The sequence below is a fragment of the Telopea speciosissima genome, chromosome 4 (assembly GCF_018873765.1).
Source record: "Telopea speciosissima isolate NSW1024214 ecotype Mountain lineage chromosome 4, Tspe_v1, whole genome shotgun sequence".
NCBI lineage: Eukaryota > Viridiplantae > Streptophyta > Magnoliopsida > Proteales > Proteaceae > Telopea > Telopea speciosissima.
Window position 1 is genome coordinate 48,452,634 of NC_057919.1, and position 19,295 is coordinate 48,471,928.

General features: G+C 38.9%; 1 pseudogene; it reads left to right on the forward strand.

Annotated features, from left to right (window-relative positions):
• Positions 1 to 19,295, forward strand: part of LOC122660250 — a 104,373-nt pseudogene that overhangs the window by 29,887 nt on the left and 55,191 nt on the right.

Consider the following 19,295-nt stretch of genomic DNA (forward strand, 5'->3'; position numbering starts at 1 on the left):
TCGTGTTTTAATATTGTTATCTCTTAGTCAATTCTAGAGTTTCTAGTGCTGGTTTTCGCTTAATTTAGCTCTGGTCTACTTTACCATATATGTCACTGGTAAGTTATGAATACATTGCATGTTGATTTTCATGATTGAGTTGGAATACAAATTTCTAGCTGTGATTCTACCTTTAAATCTACAATCTGGTCCAGGATTTTCTTCCCTTGGAATGATGTGTGCCTTTTTGTTAACAGAACCGAGAATGAGAGAATTAGAGAATGGCTAGTATATTATCATTGATAGGTAAGCCCTCTATTTATAATAGAGGGAAAATTACAAAGGGGACAGAAATAGCCCTAATTAGTTGACTCTATAAGAGCAGCAGTCTATACCTAATGAATAACAATTATACTACCCCCAAAAGAACCAGAATATCGTGGGGGTATTCTGGATTACATATTCCAATGCTCCCCCTCAAGTTGGATTATACATATACTAAAAGAAGCTCCAGCTTGAACTAATAAAAAAAAATGCTAACACTCCAACATTCTAACACTCCCCCTCAAGCTGGTGCATATAAGGCACTAATGCCCAACTTGAACAAAATAGGAAGAAACAGAGTTGCAATAGAGTCCAGCTTGACAGATGAATGAAGCTCCCAAATAAACCTTCGAGAGCTTAAAAAAATTGATTTTCAAAACCTGGACAGACATTATCAGCAAACTAGGACTGAAATTTCTTCCACAAAAGGCAGCTTTCAACGATCTTCAATAGCTATCCAATGATGAATCTCAGATTGTCATAGTGACATAAATCTTGAAGTTAAATAATTAGGGCAGCAAGCAGTGGAAACAAACTGAATCAGGTAGCGGAAAAGAACTGTATCAACCCAACTGAAAGTCCTTAAATAGGTAGGTAACAACCAAGTATCTTCACTACGCTTCAATATTTCAATCCCCCCCTTACGACAAGTTCAACCCAATAACAAAAGATACTTAATGGCTATGGTGGAAAAAACTGATCTTCTATGTTTTGCCACAAATGTTACTGCAAGTTTTGCTTCTGCAATGTCTGCGAGTGTACTGTACATAATCTCCCCCTCACGTGTAGTAGTACACGTGGACATAACAGAGATGATGTAAGAGATAATGGCAAAAGGATAATGTTCCAGAATTTTCCAAAGGAACTATGGGAATGGAAAAGGAAGGAATAGCAAATTAGAGTATACCATAAACTTCCAAAGTAGTTATGGGTAATTGCCAAAGGTATGGTATGGGATATGGGCAAATGAAGAAGCAGTGGGATAAAGAGTCTTGGAGGAAAAAACAATGCATCATAACCTTCTTCAATTGATTAAACAAACTTCTTAGATGGTAACTCCTGCAGAGGAGAAACACCAAACTCCAATTTGCAGATCTGATCTAAATAAGAAAACAGATCTGATTTGGAAGCAACGCAAGGCTCCAATCTTCAAACAAGGAAGAACCAGTGTGCAAAACTCCAATCTATAAGCTCCTAGATGTTGAATAGAACTGATGAAGATATTTGGGCAGAATTGATGTAATAAGCTTCTAGAAAAACTTGGATCAGGTCTGAATTAGTGGATATGAACCTGTAGAAAAGCTCCCAGAGTAAGCTGGATATGAACCGGTAGAAAAGTGTTTGATAAGAAAAATAACCGCAAGCGCACAGTATCAGCTGTAGCTACGAGTCTAACTCAGGGAGGTCGGGTTGCTTAAGTCTTTACTCTCAATATAGGCAAAGTGCAATGAGACTTGAGGAGTGTCTCTAACTACTAACTAAAGACAAGATAATGAAAGCAATAAAAGATACTAACAATGAAATCAACTAACAAGCAATGAAAGTAAATCTAACTACGATGAAGAAAAATTTAGATTTGGAAAAGATAACTTAGGGAAAAGATTCCACCATGAGATAGGTAAAATCAATGCTCAACATCACCATTCCAATGCATGCTAATGAACTAGATCAATAGGGTATAAGGGCCAATGGGCTGTCATAGCCTATGAGTTAATGCACTAAACTAGCATAGAACAATAATGATCATATGAGGATCTACATGAGATGCATTGACAAACATGCATATGGGCTCTAATGTTGACATACATAGTGTGGATCTAAAGAAATCGACAAGTATGCATATGGACACTTAGGGGGCTGACATGTATCATGTGAATGAATCAAAAGCACATAAATTCCATCATAAGATTCTAATCAAATAAAGCACAAAAGCAATGTAGAACACCAACCCTTCCTTCTCTCATGGCTTCATCCTACCCTAAGTTGAGGGATTTAGTTGGCCATGAAGAAAACACAAGAAGGAGATAGGATTGATGGAAGCAACATTGAAAATAAATGCAGAAAAATAAAAATTAAGACAAGAACTTCCCTGATGTGAAGAGGTTTAGAGGATGAAGTAGAAGAAAATCCAGCTTTGCTTGCAACTTGAAGCTTGAATGAAATTACAACTTGAATTGAAAGTAAACTAGCCTAAGACTTAAATCAACTATAAATAAAAAATTACATCACTGAACTGAAATTAAATCCATGAAAATAAATGCCGAAAATAAATCTAAAGCCTAAAAATTAAAAAACAAGGACAAAGCCAATAGGAGAGACTAGGGAGAAGAGAGGAGAAGAGAATAGAAGAATAAAATAATGAATAATGAAATATAGAATGAGAGGGCTGACCCTTTTATAGAAGAGGGAGGGGCCAAAAACGTTGGAGGGAGGAGTTGAGGTGGCATGAGATAAAAAAAAAGGGAAAAGAACGTGGAGAGAGAAAAAAGGAAGAGAAAATCCAAAAAGAAATATCTCCCCCCCCTCCACGTTTTCTGCCTATATTGTTTTTTTTTATTTTATTTTTAAAGCAAGAGAGATGGGAGAGAGAGAAAATGTGGGAGGGAGGAGAGATTTCTTCCCATGATTCGGTTGCTAGCTTTAACTTGGTCTTCGCTCCAAAAATCTGGAATTTTAGATGTCACCAACAATTAGACCTTGGTCAAAAGTACCCTCTGAAAAATCAATGGAAATATGGGCTGCACTTTGGTCTTCAAAACTTGGTTCAAGATGGGACGGGTTCTGGCCCACAAAGGTCCAACTCTCTTGATCTTGGCCTTGTATTGGTGTTTTTCACATTTTTAAGCTCGAATTTTCCAATTTCAGCCAAAATAAATCTAATACCTGAAAATACAGAAAAATAACTCAAGTAGCACAGTTCTAATAATTAAAATACAATAAATAAAGGCAATAAATTCACATATAAATATGCTCATCAAAAAGCTTCACACAACTGAATAGATTCGTAGTCGCAACCAATAGCCACGGAACAACTGTTGTAATCCCAAATAGAAGTTGATCTCTAAGGTAGTAGATTTGATTCTTCAATAAGGTGAAAGAACTTCGATCTCCAATATTAGGCAGACACAATCTCAAGACTAGGGCAGCAGTAGTCCTCATGAAGGCAGCATTAACATGTTAACCAATCATGCTTACAGGAGCCAATCAACAGAACCAGCAAGGGATGAATTAAGGCTCGATAGAACCAGCAAGTAGTAGACAATAACTCAACAGATCCAATAGGAAATTAGGAATTGATGCAGCCAGCCACAAAGGAACCAGAAAAAATATAGGTTGATAGTTGGATTGATGAAACCTGAATATTTCAATAAATACTCCAAGAATGAAGCTGATATTTGGGTCGAATACTCCTCTGATGTTGATAAAACCTCCCTAAAAAAAGCAGCAAGAGAGGACATCGCTAACCCTAAGATTGATTATAGTCAAGGTTTTGTAAAGGACCTTGAAAGTTGAGATCGATTGTAGGGAAGGGCGCTTCATAAAAGTGATGATGACTTCAAAGATTGATGATGTCTTGTAATAGATGCTGTCCTCAGCTGCTTGAATGGATCTCCAATACCAATAACCAACCTCTTTTTGTGATTGAGACTTGATCTTCAAGAGGGAGAAACACCAAAAAATTGCAGAAAAAATAGGGCAGCAGCTATCACACGAAATAGAACTTCTTCAAGCCATGTATTGAGGAAGTAGATTGTCCTTCTTGATAGTAGATACACCTCCAAAAAACTCCAGCAGCAGCAAGCAACCCTAACCCTAAAATCGATGTGTCAGGGTTTTGTAAAACCCTGAAAATAAGGATCGATTGGGGTTAGGGATCTTCAAACACTTGGAAAGAGGCTAATATTGAGGTCGAGTAGTCCTCGTAGTTATAGAGAATCACCCTTAAAAAATCAGTAGCAATTGAAAAAGAGGAATCCTAAAATCGATTCGCGTCAGGATTTTGAAAAACCCTGAAAAGGTGAGATCGATTGGGTGAATCAAGTCTGGAAAAGTAAGAAGAGGGGAGTAGATGGAAGAAGGTAGATAGGTGCTAGGAATGGTTGCATAGGAAGCTCCAACAATGAAAGATCAGCCTTCATGAGTGAGGAATCCGATCTTCAAAAATTTCTGGAAAGCTCCAATATTGCAGGTATGGTTCCAACAGTATCGATTAGAATTTAGGTTATGAAAAAAAAGGTAGATTGGGGATAGGGCAGCAACTAAATCATTGGATCACGTCATTAGTGCTGCCCTCTTAGAAGGATGAGAACCAAAAAACCAAAAGAAGGAGAAGCCGAGAGAGAGAGAGAAAGGAGGGAGAAGAGAAACGATGGTGAGGGGGGTGTTATGTAACCCTAGATTAGATTAGGAGGCTTTGATACCATGTTAGCAGAACCAAGAATGAGAGAATTAGAGAATGGCTAGTATATTATCATTGATAGGTAAGTCCTCTATTTATAATAGAGGAAAAATTACAAAGGGGACAGAAATACCCCTAACTAGCTGACTCTATAAGAACAGCAGTCTATACCTAATGAATAACAATTAAACTATCCCAAAAGGACCAGAATACCGTGGCGGTATTCTGGATTACATATTCTAACACTTTTGATGAGAAGATAAAGTTGTGTTGTTTATGTCAAATATAAACTATAAAATAGGTGCACAATTCAGATTTGGCTAGATATTAAAGGCTCCACTCAACTCAACTCAACTCACCCTTATCTCAACTAAATGGGTTCAACTACATGGATCCTTACTCTCCAATCAGCTCACCTCAACACCATACTTTTTACAAGGCCTAAGCTATGCATGTCTTTCCTAGTCATTTTAGGTCTACCCCTGGCTCTTTAGATCCTTCAATCTAAATCAAATTGTTAGCAGAACCGTGGGTTAGAATGAGAGAATGGAATTGCTTGATTTCATTGATAGGTAAGCCCCTCTATTTATAATAGAGGGAAATATTACAAAGGGACATAAATAGACAAAAATACCCCTAACTAGCTGACTCAATAAGAGGAGCAATCTAATCCTAATAACTTAACAACTAAGCAAGCCCAAAAGGACCAGAATACCCCCACGGTATTCTGGATTACATATTCCACTACTCCCCCTTAAGTTGGATTATCCAAATAAGTAAAGAAAGAAGATCCAGCTTGAACTAATAAGAAAAAAACTCCAATATTCTAACACTCTCCCTCAAGTTGGGGCATATAAGGCACTAATGCCCAACTTGAACAAAATGGGAAGAAACTAAGTTGCGACAGAGTTCAGCTTGACAGATGAATGAAGCTCCCAAATAAATCTTCAAGAACTTGAAATAATTGATCTCCAAAACCTGGGCAGACTTGATCAGCAAAGTTTCACCAATCTTCAATAAATGTCCAGTAATGAATCTTAGATTGTCACAGTGACATAAAATCTTGAAGTGTAGAACTAGGGCAGCAAGCAGCGGAATAAACTGATATTCAGGCAGCGGAAATAATCAACCCAACTGTAAATCCTCATATAGGTAGGCAACAAATCTTGAAATAGGCAGGCAACAACCAAATATCTTCAATAATTTAATACTTCAATCTCTCCCTTACGGCAAACTCAACCCAATAACAAAGGATACTCAATGGTAATAGTGGAAACACTGATCTTCTATGTTTTGCACCAAGTGTTCCTGCAAGTTCTGCTTCTGCAATGTTTGCAGGTGTACTGTACATAATCTCGCCCTCACGTGTAGTAGTACACATGGACATAACAGAGATGATATAAGAGATAGTGCAAAAGTATAATCTTCCAGAATTTTCAAAGGTGTTATGGGAATGGAAAAAAAAGAAATGGCAAAATAGAGTAAGCCATAAACTTCCAAGGTGGTGATTGGTAAGTGCCAAAGGTATGGTATGGGAGATGGGTATTGGAAGAAGCAATGGGATAAATAATCATGGAGAAAAAACAATGCAACATATAAATTGTCAACCATCTTCAAACGATCGAACAAACTCCTTAGATGGAAACTCCTGCAGGGGAGAAACACCTAACTCCAATATTCAAATCTTATAAGTAAACAGATCTGATTTGAAGTAAGGAAAGACTCCAATCTTCAAGGCTTGATCAATCTTCAAACATGGAAGAACCAGTGTGTAAAACTCCAATTTGTAAACTCCTACATGCTAAATAGAACTGATGAAGATATCTGGGCAGAATTGATGTAATAAACTTAAAAAAAAACTTGGATAAGATCTGAATTAGTGAACAATGCTAGGATCTAGCTCTCAAAGTAAGCTAGATTTGAATTAATAGAGAAAACTTCACACAACTGAATAGGGTCGTAGTTGCAACCAATAACTATGGAACACACCCAAATAAACTGATCTCCATGGTAGTAGATTCAAGTCTTCAACAATGAAAGAAATTCGATCTTCAATAGGAGGATACTCAGTCTCAAGAACAGGGCAGCAGTAGTCCTCATAAAGGCAGCAGTAACATGTCAACCAGTCATGTTTACAGAAGCCAATCAATAGAACCAGCAAGTATAAGATAATAACTCAGGAGATCCAATAGTAAGTGATGCAGCCAGCCACATAGGAACTAGAAAAAAAATAGGTTGATTGTTGGTGAAATCGAGCCATAAGAGTGAACCTGATTTTTTTCAAAATAACTCCATGAATGATGCTGAAACGTGGGTCAAATACTCCTCTGATATGTATAAGATTCTCCTAAAAAAATTGGCTTGATAGGATAGCCCAAACCCTAAAATCGATTTTAGTCAGGGTTTTGGAAAACCCTGAAATTGAGATCGATATAGGGAAAGGGGGCTGTAATTTCTAATGCAAACTTGCAATAGATGCTGATTAGTACTGCTTGAATGGGACCTCCAATGCGAACAACCAATCTCCAGTTGGAATGAGACTTGATCTTCAAGAGGGAGAGACACAAAAAAGTTGCAGAAAATTACGGCAGCAACTATCACAATAAATAAAACTTCTTCAAGCCATGAATTGATGAAGGAGTATGTCACTTTTAATGGTAGAACCTCCAAAGCACTTCAGCAGCAACAAACATCCCTCTCCCAAAAATCGATTTGTTTTAGGGTTTTGAAAAACCATGAAAAGTAGAGATCGATTGGGGTAGGGGTCTTCAAAAATCTTGGAAATGTGCAATAATGAGGTCAAGTGGTCCTTGTGATGGAGGAAAGGAACCCACAAAAGTTCAACTTGAACAGAGAACTGTAACCCTAGAATCAATTGGAGTCGGAGTTTTGAAAAACCCTGACAAGTTGAGATTGATTAGGGTATTTAGGCTGGAAAGGTGAATGAAAGCAAAGGGAATTCCAATGGTGGAAGATCAACCTTCAATAGTGATAGGAAGCTGATCTTCAAGGAATTCTGGGAAAAAAAAACTCCAAATCGCATGTATGCTTCCGGTAGAATTTCAATAGTAGGTTTTTACCTCATTAGTGCTGCCCCTTACAAGGATGAGAAGAAGAAAAACCAGTAGAAGGTGAAACCGAGAAAGAGAAAAAGGAGGGAGAAGTCGATTGAAGAGAAGAAGGGTTTTTTCTTTCTTTCTAACCTAGATCAGATTTGGCGCTAATACCATGTTAGCAAAACCGTGGGTTAGAAAGAGAGAATGAGAGAATGGAATTGCTGGATTTCATTGATAGGTAAGCCCCTCTATTTATAATAGAGGGAAATATTACAAAGGGACATAAATAGACAAAAATACCCCTAACTAGCTGACTCAATAAGAGCAGCAATCTAATCCTAATAACTTAACAACTAAGCAAGCCCAAAAGAACCAGAATACCCCCACGGTATTCTGGATTACATATTCCAACACTCCCTCTCAAGCTGGATTATACAAATAAGTAAAGAAAGAAGATCCAGCTTTAACTAATAAGAAAAAAACTCCAATATTCTAACACAAATCACTCCTCCGTACAGGAGCATCTAAAGGCCTCCATTGTACATGGCATGCTCGCTGCTTATCATGTATCGGAGCTACTCCCAAATCAGCTCTAATTTGTTCAATTCCTTGTTTTATCCTTTCTAGTTGTACTACACATCCATCTAAACATCCTCATCTTAGTTACACTTAAGTTTATCTATATGATGTTTCTTAACTGCCCAACATTCTGCACCATACATCATAGCCGGTCGTATGACTGCCCTATAAAAATTTTCTTTAAGTTTTAAAGGATTACATCGATCAGACAACACTCCAGACACGCCTCTCCACTTCATCCATCTTATTTTAAAGGATCTGATTGTAAAAAGAAATGAACCGGTGATTGACATTCATATGTATCTATGCTTAAATTTTAAGGATTGACATTTGAAATTTGATTCAACAGTTCCCTGGATAGATGATGTTGGGAACCTAGTGTTGGGAATCTGTGGCTGCACCATGAGGAGAGGATGGTGGGTTAGGTGAATAAAGAAAAAAAAATATTCCTTTAGATTGACCAAGATAGAAACATAAAAAATGATGAATAAGAGAATATTGGTTGGGGTTAGTTGGAGAAGAGTTAGGGTCAAGGCATTTATCCCAAAACTAAAACCAAAAAAAAAAAAGAAAAAGAGGAAAAACAGTATGGGTAACAGAAGGCTTAGTATAGATTAGATTAGGGTTTAATGAAATACAAAAAAACTGCAACTGGATAAAATATTTGCTATTATAGGTCTCCGAATTGTTTCTGGTCGACAAAGATACAGCATAAAAGATTCTCTAGTTGTCCTCCATTATAGAGACAATAGAACTCTCAGATTTTTTTTCCTGAAGCCTGAAAATGTGGAACTCAATGTAGCAATATCAGACAGATAAAATGGGTTATGGGCCAATGGGTACACCATGGCAAAGGTCCAAGTGTGAAGCTCACTTGTGGTTGAACTGTCAGAGGCCCAAGTAGAAGCCCATATCGGTTCCAATGAAATTACCACGATCACAAAAACCTTGCCCTATAAACTACATTTGACACATGTCCAGGTGCAGGTGTCAGTCTTAATTGTCTCTTGGAGACACTTCCGCATAACCATTAAATCTTAGGATGTGGGAACTGCGCTGATATAGTTCTGCTACTGGGGAAATAATATGGATATATCTAATAATCTAAATGCATTCTAGATACCCACTAACAGAAATGTTTAGCAACAAATATGCACTTTTTGTTGTAAGAATTTGTGTACTAATTACTAAAACTGAAATATGAAGGTAAAAAGCACATGGTCTTGTTAGAATGTCAGGACATAGTTTATGTTGGGTGCATATTCAAATAATGGTCACACACCTAATCCAAAAATTACAAAGTAAAAAGAATAGGTGCAGATTTGGAAGATCCCAAAACCCCGTCAAATGAAGGGTCCAAATATCATAGGACTGATCGATTGTGGATGCCTCTGCGTGAACGATCCCTTCTACTTATAAAGCAGAATTTAAAGTCAGTGTCAGACTGTCAGCTTTCATTGCAAAGTATGCTCTTGTTAAAAGAAGGGAGGCTTGCAGGTTGTCACATACACCAGTAACTCACCAGTAGCTCTACAAGTATATTTAGAGTAGTTGATTCTTCCATTATATGTTGCTCTAAAGAATTATACACTTCGTGTTAATACAGAGCCATTTGATTTCCTTGCTAATAATTAATCCTATCCTGGATGTCAGAATGTCAATGCCAGAAAATATGAAATCGAGTTGCAGTTTGGTCATGCGGCTATTAAAATTTACACCCTATTACTGAATCTGATATTTTGTTCCTTTCTCTTTACAAATGCAGCTTAGTGGGGTACGGAGATTACGAGATGCCATAGTGCTTGGATTTCAACTACAAAGAGTCCCAGGTAGAGATATCAGCATACCAGAATGGTATTCACTTGCTGAAAATGAACTTGGCCTTCGCAAAGCAATGCCTAGTGTTGAAATGATTGAGAAAAGCTCTCTTGCAAAGTCGTAAGTTTCTGATTAGTTTTTCTCTTTAAATCCCAATGAATGTGCATTATCATATTATCACACATGTACTTTGCTTGACAACTGTCTTCCTCTTTCTTTTTGGTAGATGCACTGAAGACTTTGAGATTCTTCATGGAGATCTTCATGGCCTATCAGATACAATGAGTTTCTTAAAGAGTTTGGCAGAACTAAGTACCATGCAGGACCCAGGAAAGAATACTGGAAAGCGTCGAATGAGGGAGCATATTGCTGCAACTGGACTCTTTAGCTGGGAGGTCTTGTTCGTTTCACATAGTAGTCACCACATTTCTATGTTTTGCGTTTGCCAAAGTTATTTTTGGTAGAAAATGACCATTCATGTGGGTAGAAATTATATGAATTCTCTTTCTTATGCATTCTGAAAATACCCTTATGAGTTCAAAGGAAGATAATCTGTCAATGTCTTCCTAAAATTGTAGTGATAGTTTGTGTTTTTGTGACAATTTACGCTAAAAAGTATGTTTGCATTATAATTTGAGCAGCTTCCCACAACATACCAAAATTTCTTTTTGGCCCAGATATTAAATGATACTTGATATCGAGAAACTGGCTATTTGATGCGAATCAGATGGACAAATGAGCAATAATAGGGTGTAGCGATCTACATCCAATTGAATGGAAGCCAATGGAGAACTTCTTTAAGATACAATCTTTCAAAATGAAAAAGAGAATATGGCACCTGTAAGAAAAGTGTGTTACTGGGAAAAGTTGCAACAGGGTGATCCTAGTGCATGGAGTCATGATATTAAGGAAAATCACACTTTGATCTCTGGTTTTAAGCTGCCAAAAACTTACCATACTAAATTTAGCTTCAGCATGTAGCTTACACCTTTCTTAGTAATGCAGCATCAGGGCATTGGAACTGCTGGTTGGGTTGATTCCTTCATACCTTGAAATCTGCTGCTGGAGGAGGTAATGGTCTCAAGTCTCCTAAGGATTAGGGATTAGAAAAAAAAGAAATAATCTAGAACCACAGGTAAGGAACAAATGGGCGAACTGGAGAAAACCAAATAACCAGGTCAAAATTGATCAGATCTGGATCCAATTGTAGTCGAATAGTCTAGTTGGGATAGGTAAAATCTCAACGAACTTTGATTCAAATCCCATGGGCAGATCTTAACTTATCATGAAATCACAATAATAGAAAGTCACCAAAATAGTAACCGGATTTAGTAACTAACAGAAAATAGCAAGTAGGAATCAAGAAATAGCTAGTCAAACTCAAATAGAAACAAGGATCTGATTTGGAAACTACACTGGGCAGATAATAACATGTAAGTTCAGCAATTAGAAACTGGCAGAAATAGAAATAGAAAGGACTGTAGTGATACAATAGAGATTGATGGACAGAGTTGAATACTGTATCAGCACTAAGATCTGCTAAGAAAACTGAGAAGAAAGTGACACAATAGCTAGTTAACAGATTACAACTTAGGAGAACAAGACAGGACTGAAAACTGATATGCGCATGAACGGGAGAAATATGAAATCTGAACTTGGTAGTTTAGAGGAGAAGCAATAGGGAAAATAGAGATATGAACTAGGCTTTCCACCTAGAACTCGACTAGCATCTCACCAATCCAACTTGGCATCCCACCAAGGCTGCTTTTGCATCTTACAGGAGCTCTTTGTAGTCTGTATCTCACAGAAACAATGCAAGTATATGACTGAATGTGAGGGTAAGTCGTTGGAGAGGGGGGGTCTAGGCCATGCTCTTTATATATAATCTTGAAATAGGACATTGTAAACAGCCTTGGAATTAATGCTTAGATGATCTGATCGATCATCCCAGCCTCTTATTTATAATAAAAACAAATTACAGCAAAGATAGGAATCCCCCCCAATCCTATTCCTACTAGGAATTCCCACTATAACTAGGAATCCCAAATTGGAATCGTATAAGGGAGAAAAACAGGGAAAAAACAATTAAAAACTAATCAAACTAAAATAAGAAAGGAAAGCCAACTAGGACTAGGTTACCCCCAGTGGATAACGTAGCCTTATCTCAACACTCCCCCTCAAGTTGGAGCAAAGATGTCGATCATGCCCAACTTGACTAGATTGGGATGAAGCAGCTTCCCAGACAATCCCTTAGTGAAGATATCTGCAAGTTGATCAGTAGACGTCACAAAGGGGAGGCAAATCAACCCTTCTTCTAATTTCTCTTAGATGAAATGCCCTTGGTACGATCATGCTGTACTGGGTTGTGTGCGATGCTGATTGCAGCCTTGTTGTCACAATACAACATCATAGGAAGGCGAATAGGAACACCAAGATCTTGTAGCAGCCCTTTAAGCCAGAGTAACTCACAAATCCCCTGTGCCATAGCTCGAAACTCAGCTTTGGCACTAGAACGAGCAACAACATTTTGCTTCTTACTACGCTACGTGACAAGATTTCCACCTACAAAGGAGCAATACCCAGAAATAGACTTGCGATTTGCAAAACCAGCCCAATCAGCATCGGTGTATGCTTCAATCCGTAGATGACCATGCGTAGACAAAAGAATTCATTTTTCAGGAGTTGACTTCAAATAGTGTAAGATACGAAGAACAGCCTCCATATGTAAAGAGTAGGGATCATGCATAAACTGGCTCACAGTACTCACGGCGACAGCAATGTCAGGACGAGTGTGTGAAAGATAAATCAGCTTCCCTACAAGTCTTTGGTACCGGTCTTTATCAACAGGCTCACCCTCTTTCTCCTTGAGTCGAACAGTAGGGTCCATAGGAGTATCTGAAGGATGACAGCCAAGCAACCCGGTCTCAACCAATAAATCTAGGACATACTTCCTCTGGGAGAGAAAAATGCCTTTAGAAGATCTGGCTACTTCAATCCCAAGAAAGTATCGTAGTTTCCCTAGATCCTTAATCTCAAATTCTTGTCCAAGGAAGGTCTTCAACCGTCTGATCTCATCACCATCATTGTCAGTAACCACTATATCATCAACGTAGACTATAAGAACAGTGAGTTTTTCACCAACCCTCTTTATAAAGAGTGTGTGATCAGCATTACTCTGCTTATAGCCCACAGAAATCATGGCCTTGTGGAACCGCCGAAACCATGCTCGAGGTGACTGCTAGCCCATAAAGTGCACGCTTCAATTTACATACTTTTCCTTGTTTTCTGTCATAAGAGAATCCTGGTGGAATGTCCATATACACCTCCTCATCCAGTGTTCCATTTAGGAAGACATTTTTTACATCTAGCTGCTGCAAATCCCATCCAAGGTTGACTGCACAAGATAATAACACACGAACAATATTTAACTTGGCAACAGGTGCAAAAGTTTCCTGGTAATCAATGCCGTATGTCTGAGTGAACCCTTTGGCCACGAGTCGTGCCTTATACCTATCCACAGTGCCATCCACCTTCTGTTTCACCACAAGCACCCATTTGCATCCAACGGTTTTCTTCCCAGGTGGAAGAACCACAAGCTCCCATGTGTTATTTTTTTTCAGGGCTTCCATTTCTTCCATCATAGCTGCCTTCCACTTTCCGTCTGATAAAGCTTCCTGCCAATTGTTAGGAATACGAACAGAAGAAAGAGAGGAAACAAAGGCACGAAAGGATGGGGAAAGGGAATCATAAGAAACAACATGAGATATCGGATGCTGAGTGCAAGATCTGACACCTTTGCAAAGAGCAATAGGTAAATCGGGAACATTACCAGGTGGAGAGGCGGGTTCCGGATCCGGGTTCGCAATTGGATGGTATGCTGGAGCAACAGTTGATTGGACCTGCTTATGTTTCCTTGCATAGGCCTTCATATTACTGGCATCAATCCTCCTCTAAAATTCACTAATAGTCCTCTGGACAGGAGTCTGGACCAGGGTAGCTTGCTCCCCCTGAATAGAAATTGTCTCCCCCTGTATAGGAACCTCTCCCCCAGACTCAGGGGGAGTACCAGGGGCAGGCCGAACTGGTTCAGACTCATGGTAAACAGACTGAAGTGGAGGTGGAGAGTTAATAGTCAGTACATCTTCACTAACACTCTCCCCCTGAAGAGGTGGCGACACATAAAATGGAACATTTTCATGAAAGACAACATCCATGCTGACAAAAGTCCTGCGGGATGGAGGGTAGTAACATTTGTACCCTTTTTAGGTAGCCGAGTATCCCAAGAAAATGCAGCGGAGGCTACGTGGGTCAAGTTTACCAGGGGACCTTGTATCCCTGGCATAACAAACGCAACCAAAAACTTTAGGTGGGACTATAAAGGAAAAAGAGCCAAGTAATAGCTCAATAGGGGCTTGCGAAAGAAGAACCCGACTGGGCAACCTATTAATTAAATAGGCTGCAGTAAGGACAGCATCCCCCCAATAAAGGGAAGGGACATTGCGAGCAAACATAAGAGCCTTAGCTACCTCCAAGAGGTGGCGGTTTTTTCTCTCAGCCACACCATTTTGGGCTGGAGTATCGACACAGCTGGTCTGATGGAGGATTCCATGTGCAGCAAGGTATTTTTGGAACTGACCTTCCACATACTCTTTCCCATTGTCACTCCTTAAAATTTGAAGAGTAGCATTAAATTGGGTCTTAATCATTTGATGAAAGTGCTGAAAACATAAAAAAACTTCACTTTTTGTGTGCATAAGGTATTCCCAAGTGAACCTAGAATAGCAGTCAATAAAAGTAACATACCACCGATGGCCAGTCAGGGAAGCTTTCCTACTAGGCCCCCACACATCAGTATGAACAATATGGAATAAGGAAGAGGATCTTTTATTAGAAATAGGGTAAGTTGAACGTGTCTGTTTAGCCAAGACACGAGGCTCACAAAAAAAGTCTTCCTTAGTACAGTCTTTAACTAATGCAAGAAATAAATTGGATAAAGTACCTAAGGGGGGGATGGCCTAGTCTAGAGTGCCATTTATGTAAGTCAGAGGAGAAAGATGCCGAAGGTAAAGTCTGAGTATGTTTAGGATCGCCAGCAAGTAGGTACAATCCACCATGCACTTTACCCGATCCAATCGTCTTCCCCGAGTCCAGTTCTTGAAAGACACAGTGAATGGGAAAAAAAGTCACTTTACAATTCAGGGATTTAGTGATACTGCTAATGGAAAGAAGGTTAGTTGTAAATTTGGGAATATGCAACACAGATGACAGTGTAAGAGAAGGAGAACAACGAATGGATCCTTTCCCTGAGATGGAGGAGAGGGACCCATCAGCAATTTTAAATTTATCCTTACCAGAAGCAGGAGAGTATGTATTAAAAAGACTGGAAGAACCTGTTATGTGATCAGTAGCACCAGAGTCTATGATCCATGGAGTGGATGCTACTGATGCACAATGACCAGCAAAGGAAATACCTGTACGGGCAAAGAAGGAACCTGAATTGGCAGCAGACGTAGTAGAGGCAGCAGATGTGTTCAGCATACGACATAGAGCCTGGAGTTCTTCCTGGGAGAACCCGATGTTAGCAGTGGGAGTTGGAGCTACACTTTCAGTGTGATTGGCTTTGTTTTTAGACTTAGCACGACTACATTTAGCCTCAAAATCAACTGGCTTCCCATGTAATTTCCAACACCGAGCCTTAGTGTGATATGGTTTGTGACAATGCTCACACTTAACAGGCTCTTCGGTAGTAGTAGTAGAAGTAGCAACACTGTCAGCAGAAGCAACAGGAGTGGAACCAGTAGTCTGGAAGGCTGATCTCTCAACTTTGGGAGTAATCATCATGGCAGCCCTACGTGTCTCTTCACTGTGAACATAAGAAAAGGTCTCCTCTAGAGTAGGGAAAGGAACCCGTCAAGGACTTGCACCCGAATAGGGTCATAGTCATCATTGAGGCCAGCCAGGAAATCATAGACACGGAATTGGTCTACATAGGTGTGGTAGGCGTAATATCGATGGTGTAGTAGGCTGAAACCGAGCATAGTGATCCAATTGTTGCCATAAACACTTGAGGGTAGCATAGTATTTGGTGACAGACCTCTCCTTCTGAGTAGTGTTTTGGAGTGTCTTCCTAATTTCATAAACCTGAGCACCACTACCTGAACGACCATAAATGCCATTGACAGCTGTCCATATTTGTGTAGCAGTGTCAAGGAGAAGATACTGACTAGAGAGGTCAGTGGTCATAGAGTTTAGAATAAAGGACATTACCATTGCATCATTGGCAGCCCATTTAGTACGAACAGCCCCTTTTTCAGTAGGTTGTTTGGTGGTGCCAGTAAGATGGCTAGTGAGTCCCCTTCCAGCCACTGTTAGGGATAATGATCTGGCCCAAATTAAGTAGTTTGTACCATCAAGCTTGATGGCAGCAACATAAGGGAGAAAATCAGACCTTGTTTGATCTCCTCCAAAAGTAGCAGTAGTCATCTCTGAGTCACCCATGTTTCAGCCAAGCAGTAGTAAAAAACAGATCTTGAAAAAACCTGATTCGAGTGTGAATAATGGGTTTTGAAATTGCAGAATTTTCAGCTTGCAGAATGGGCTGAAACTGATGTCGAGTTTCCTTCTAGTAGCAGGGAAGATATCTGCCAAAAATTAGCTCTTTCTAATAAGCCAATAAAAAGCCCTAAAATTTTGCCAAATTTAGGAATAAAATCTGATTGCTGAAACCCTGATTGCAGGAAAAAGATGCAGAAAAAAATGCAGAATTGGATCTAAACCAATGCTGCAGTCTTCAAACAAGGACTGGTGCAGACCAATAATAGTAGGAACCAAACTCCATAAGTGCAGAAATCAAACTCCAGTTGAAAAATAGTTCGATCTCCAAGGATGGAAAAAACCTGCCGGCAGAAATAGGTCACACCTCTGTTCTTTGATCTTCAATGAAGTGACATTGAGGGCAGCAACTAAATTTGCATTCTATCACCTCATAGTTGCTGCCCTGATGGAGAGAAAGAGGCCGAGAGTGGTGGAGAGGAAGAAAAAAAGAAAAAACTGAGAAATAAGAGAGAGGAGAGAACCAGAAATCGAGAGTAGCTGTTCCTAGATCAGATTAGGCTCTGATACCATGTAAACAGCCTTGGAATTAATGCTTAGATGATCTGATCAATCATCCCAGCCTCTTATTTATAATAAAAACAAATTACAGCAAAGATAGGAATCCCCCCCCCCCCCCAATCCTATTCCTACTAGGAATTCCCACTATAACTAGGAATCCCAAATAGGAATCGTATAGGGGAGAAAAACAGGGAAAAAACAATTAAAAACTAATCAAACTAAAATAAGAAAGGAAAGCCAACTAGGACTAGGTTACCCCTAGTGGGTAACGTAGCCTTATCTCAACAGACATAATTTAGTAGCCTTCTATTCGAGCTCTAAAAAGAAGGATCTTACAACCAATTTAGAAAGTCTCCAGCACGACTATAAAATAGAACTAAGAGGGCTGGAACTTATGACACATGTCCAGCCTTCTAGAAACAATATAATTAAAGAAAATAAAACTTAAAACAAGACCCCAAGATCTGGTTTTAGGAAAGAACTAGTAAGTTAACCCGTAGACGAAAAGTGGACCAAAAAGTGGTCCAACCAGCAACACTTGAGCTGGCAGGCCTTATTCAGGCCTGGTCTTCTTCCTATGACAAAATTTGTGGGTGAACTTCGAATCTGCATCAGGGGGACTTACATCCAAACAATGATACATCTTCATAACTTAAATGTCTAATAGCTTTAGAGCTAGCAGGGAAAAGGAATTGCTAGACCCAATCTATAATAGAATAAATATCCTCGCCAAAAAGGTGGGGTTAGGGGCACAAGGAAAAGTACCAACTTTTTGTACCAACATTTTCAATGTTTCCACTTTAATACTAACTTTATGACTTTAAAAGATGTGTTTTGTTTTAGCAAAAAGGATTAAAGAGTAAAGCTGAACCAGAACTTGCACATGACTAGACCTCTTCTGGCCTCTAAATTAAAAACCATGAAATGCCCTCAAATAGTCTTCAGAACTGTCTCATTCATGTCTTAATCATTAGAAAAACAATTTTGTTGGTGATGCAAGAATTGACCAATATGTTTTGTTTTAATGTCCAATGGGTTATATGGGCCATGAAGTAAGTGTTTTTGGGTTTTCTATTGTAATGAGTCAATTCTATAAGCCTAAATATGAGGGATTTGAGTCCTATATGGGACTAAGTAGTTAGTTTCTATTTTGTTAAGGTTCTAGAATAGTTTCTATTTTGAAGAAGACTAAACTGTTGGGGATTCTCCCTACCATACGTGGGGGTTTCTTATTTTGATTATTTTCATGAAGATAAAAATAAAGAGTAGGGGATCATACCCACTACCAACGATTTTGACAAAAAACCCTATGGCTGTCGTTGTTCCTTGTGAGATGCAAGACTACTCTGTGTGTTGCTTGCTAAGGTCTACAGTGGGAAGCCTAGGTCCTATATTTCTTCTCTTTTCTGGTTTCGAAACCCCCTGTATGCATATAAGTTTCCTCTCAAGTTGAATACTGCTGTTCTGTTACTCTTTGATGACTGTTGGTTCCATATACATGCTGCCATTACACATATGTTGATTGATACAAGCCTACAGTTGCTATTTCTGTCATTAATGGCCAGTGGCAGTAGGGTATTGATACTCCAACATCTTACCAACAGCTTTATGGTGAGGTTTGAAGTCTTTAATAGATAGTCCTAACCTTGCTACAACTGAAGTGGTGGATTGATCTAGCCTGCGGTTGAAGAATACTATTAGTTTCTATTTGGCGCATAAGTTACTAATTTTATCAGGTTTCTGGTTTATGCATTCTGGCCATTGGATTAAGATGAGTTTATTGAATTATTTTCCATCTAATGAGTAGAGAATGTATTGATGGTTTGATGATGATCTGCTGTGTTGATGTGAAGTTACAGCAATGTTTCTAAATCTGGAACTAGTTGCTATTATTCATTCTCCTGTCGATAACTTTGAATCTAGTCATTGGATCTTCTACTTTGAGAGTTTGAAGTTCTAGTAGTTAACTATACTTGGTAGGAGTTTGGGGTTCATATGAACCCTAGATAGAAGGTTATAGTTGTTGA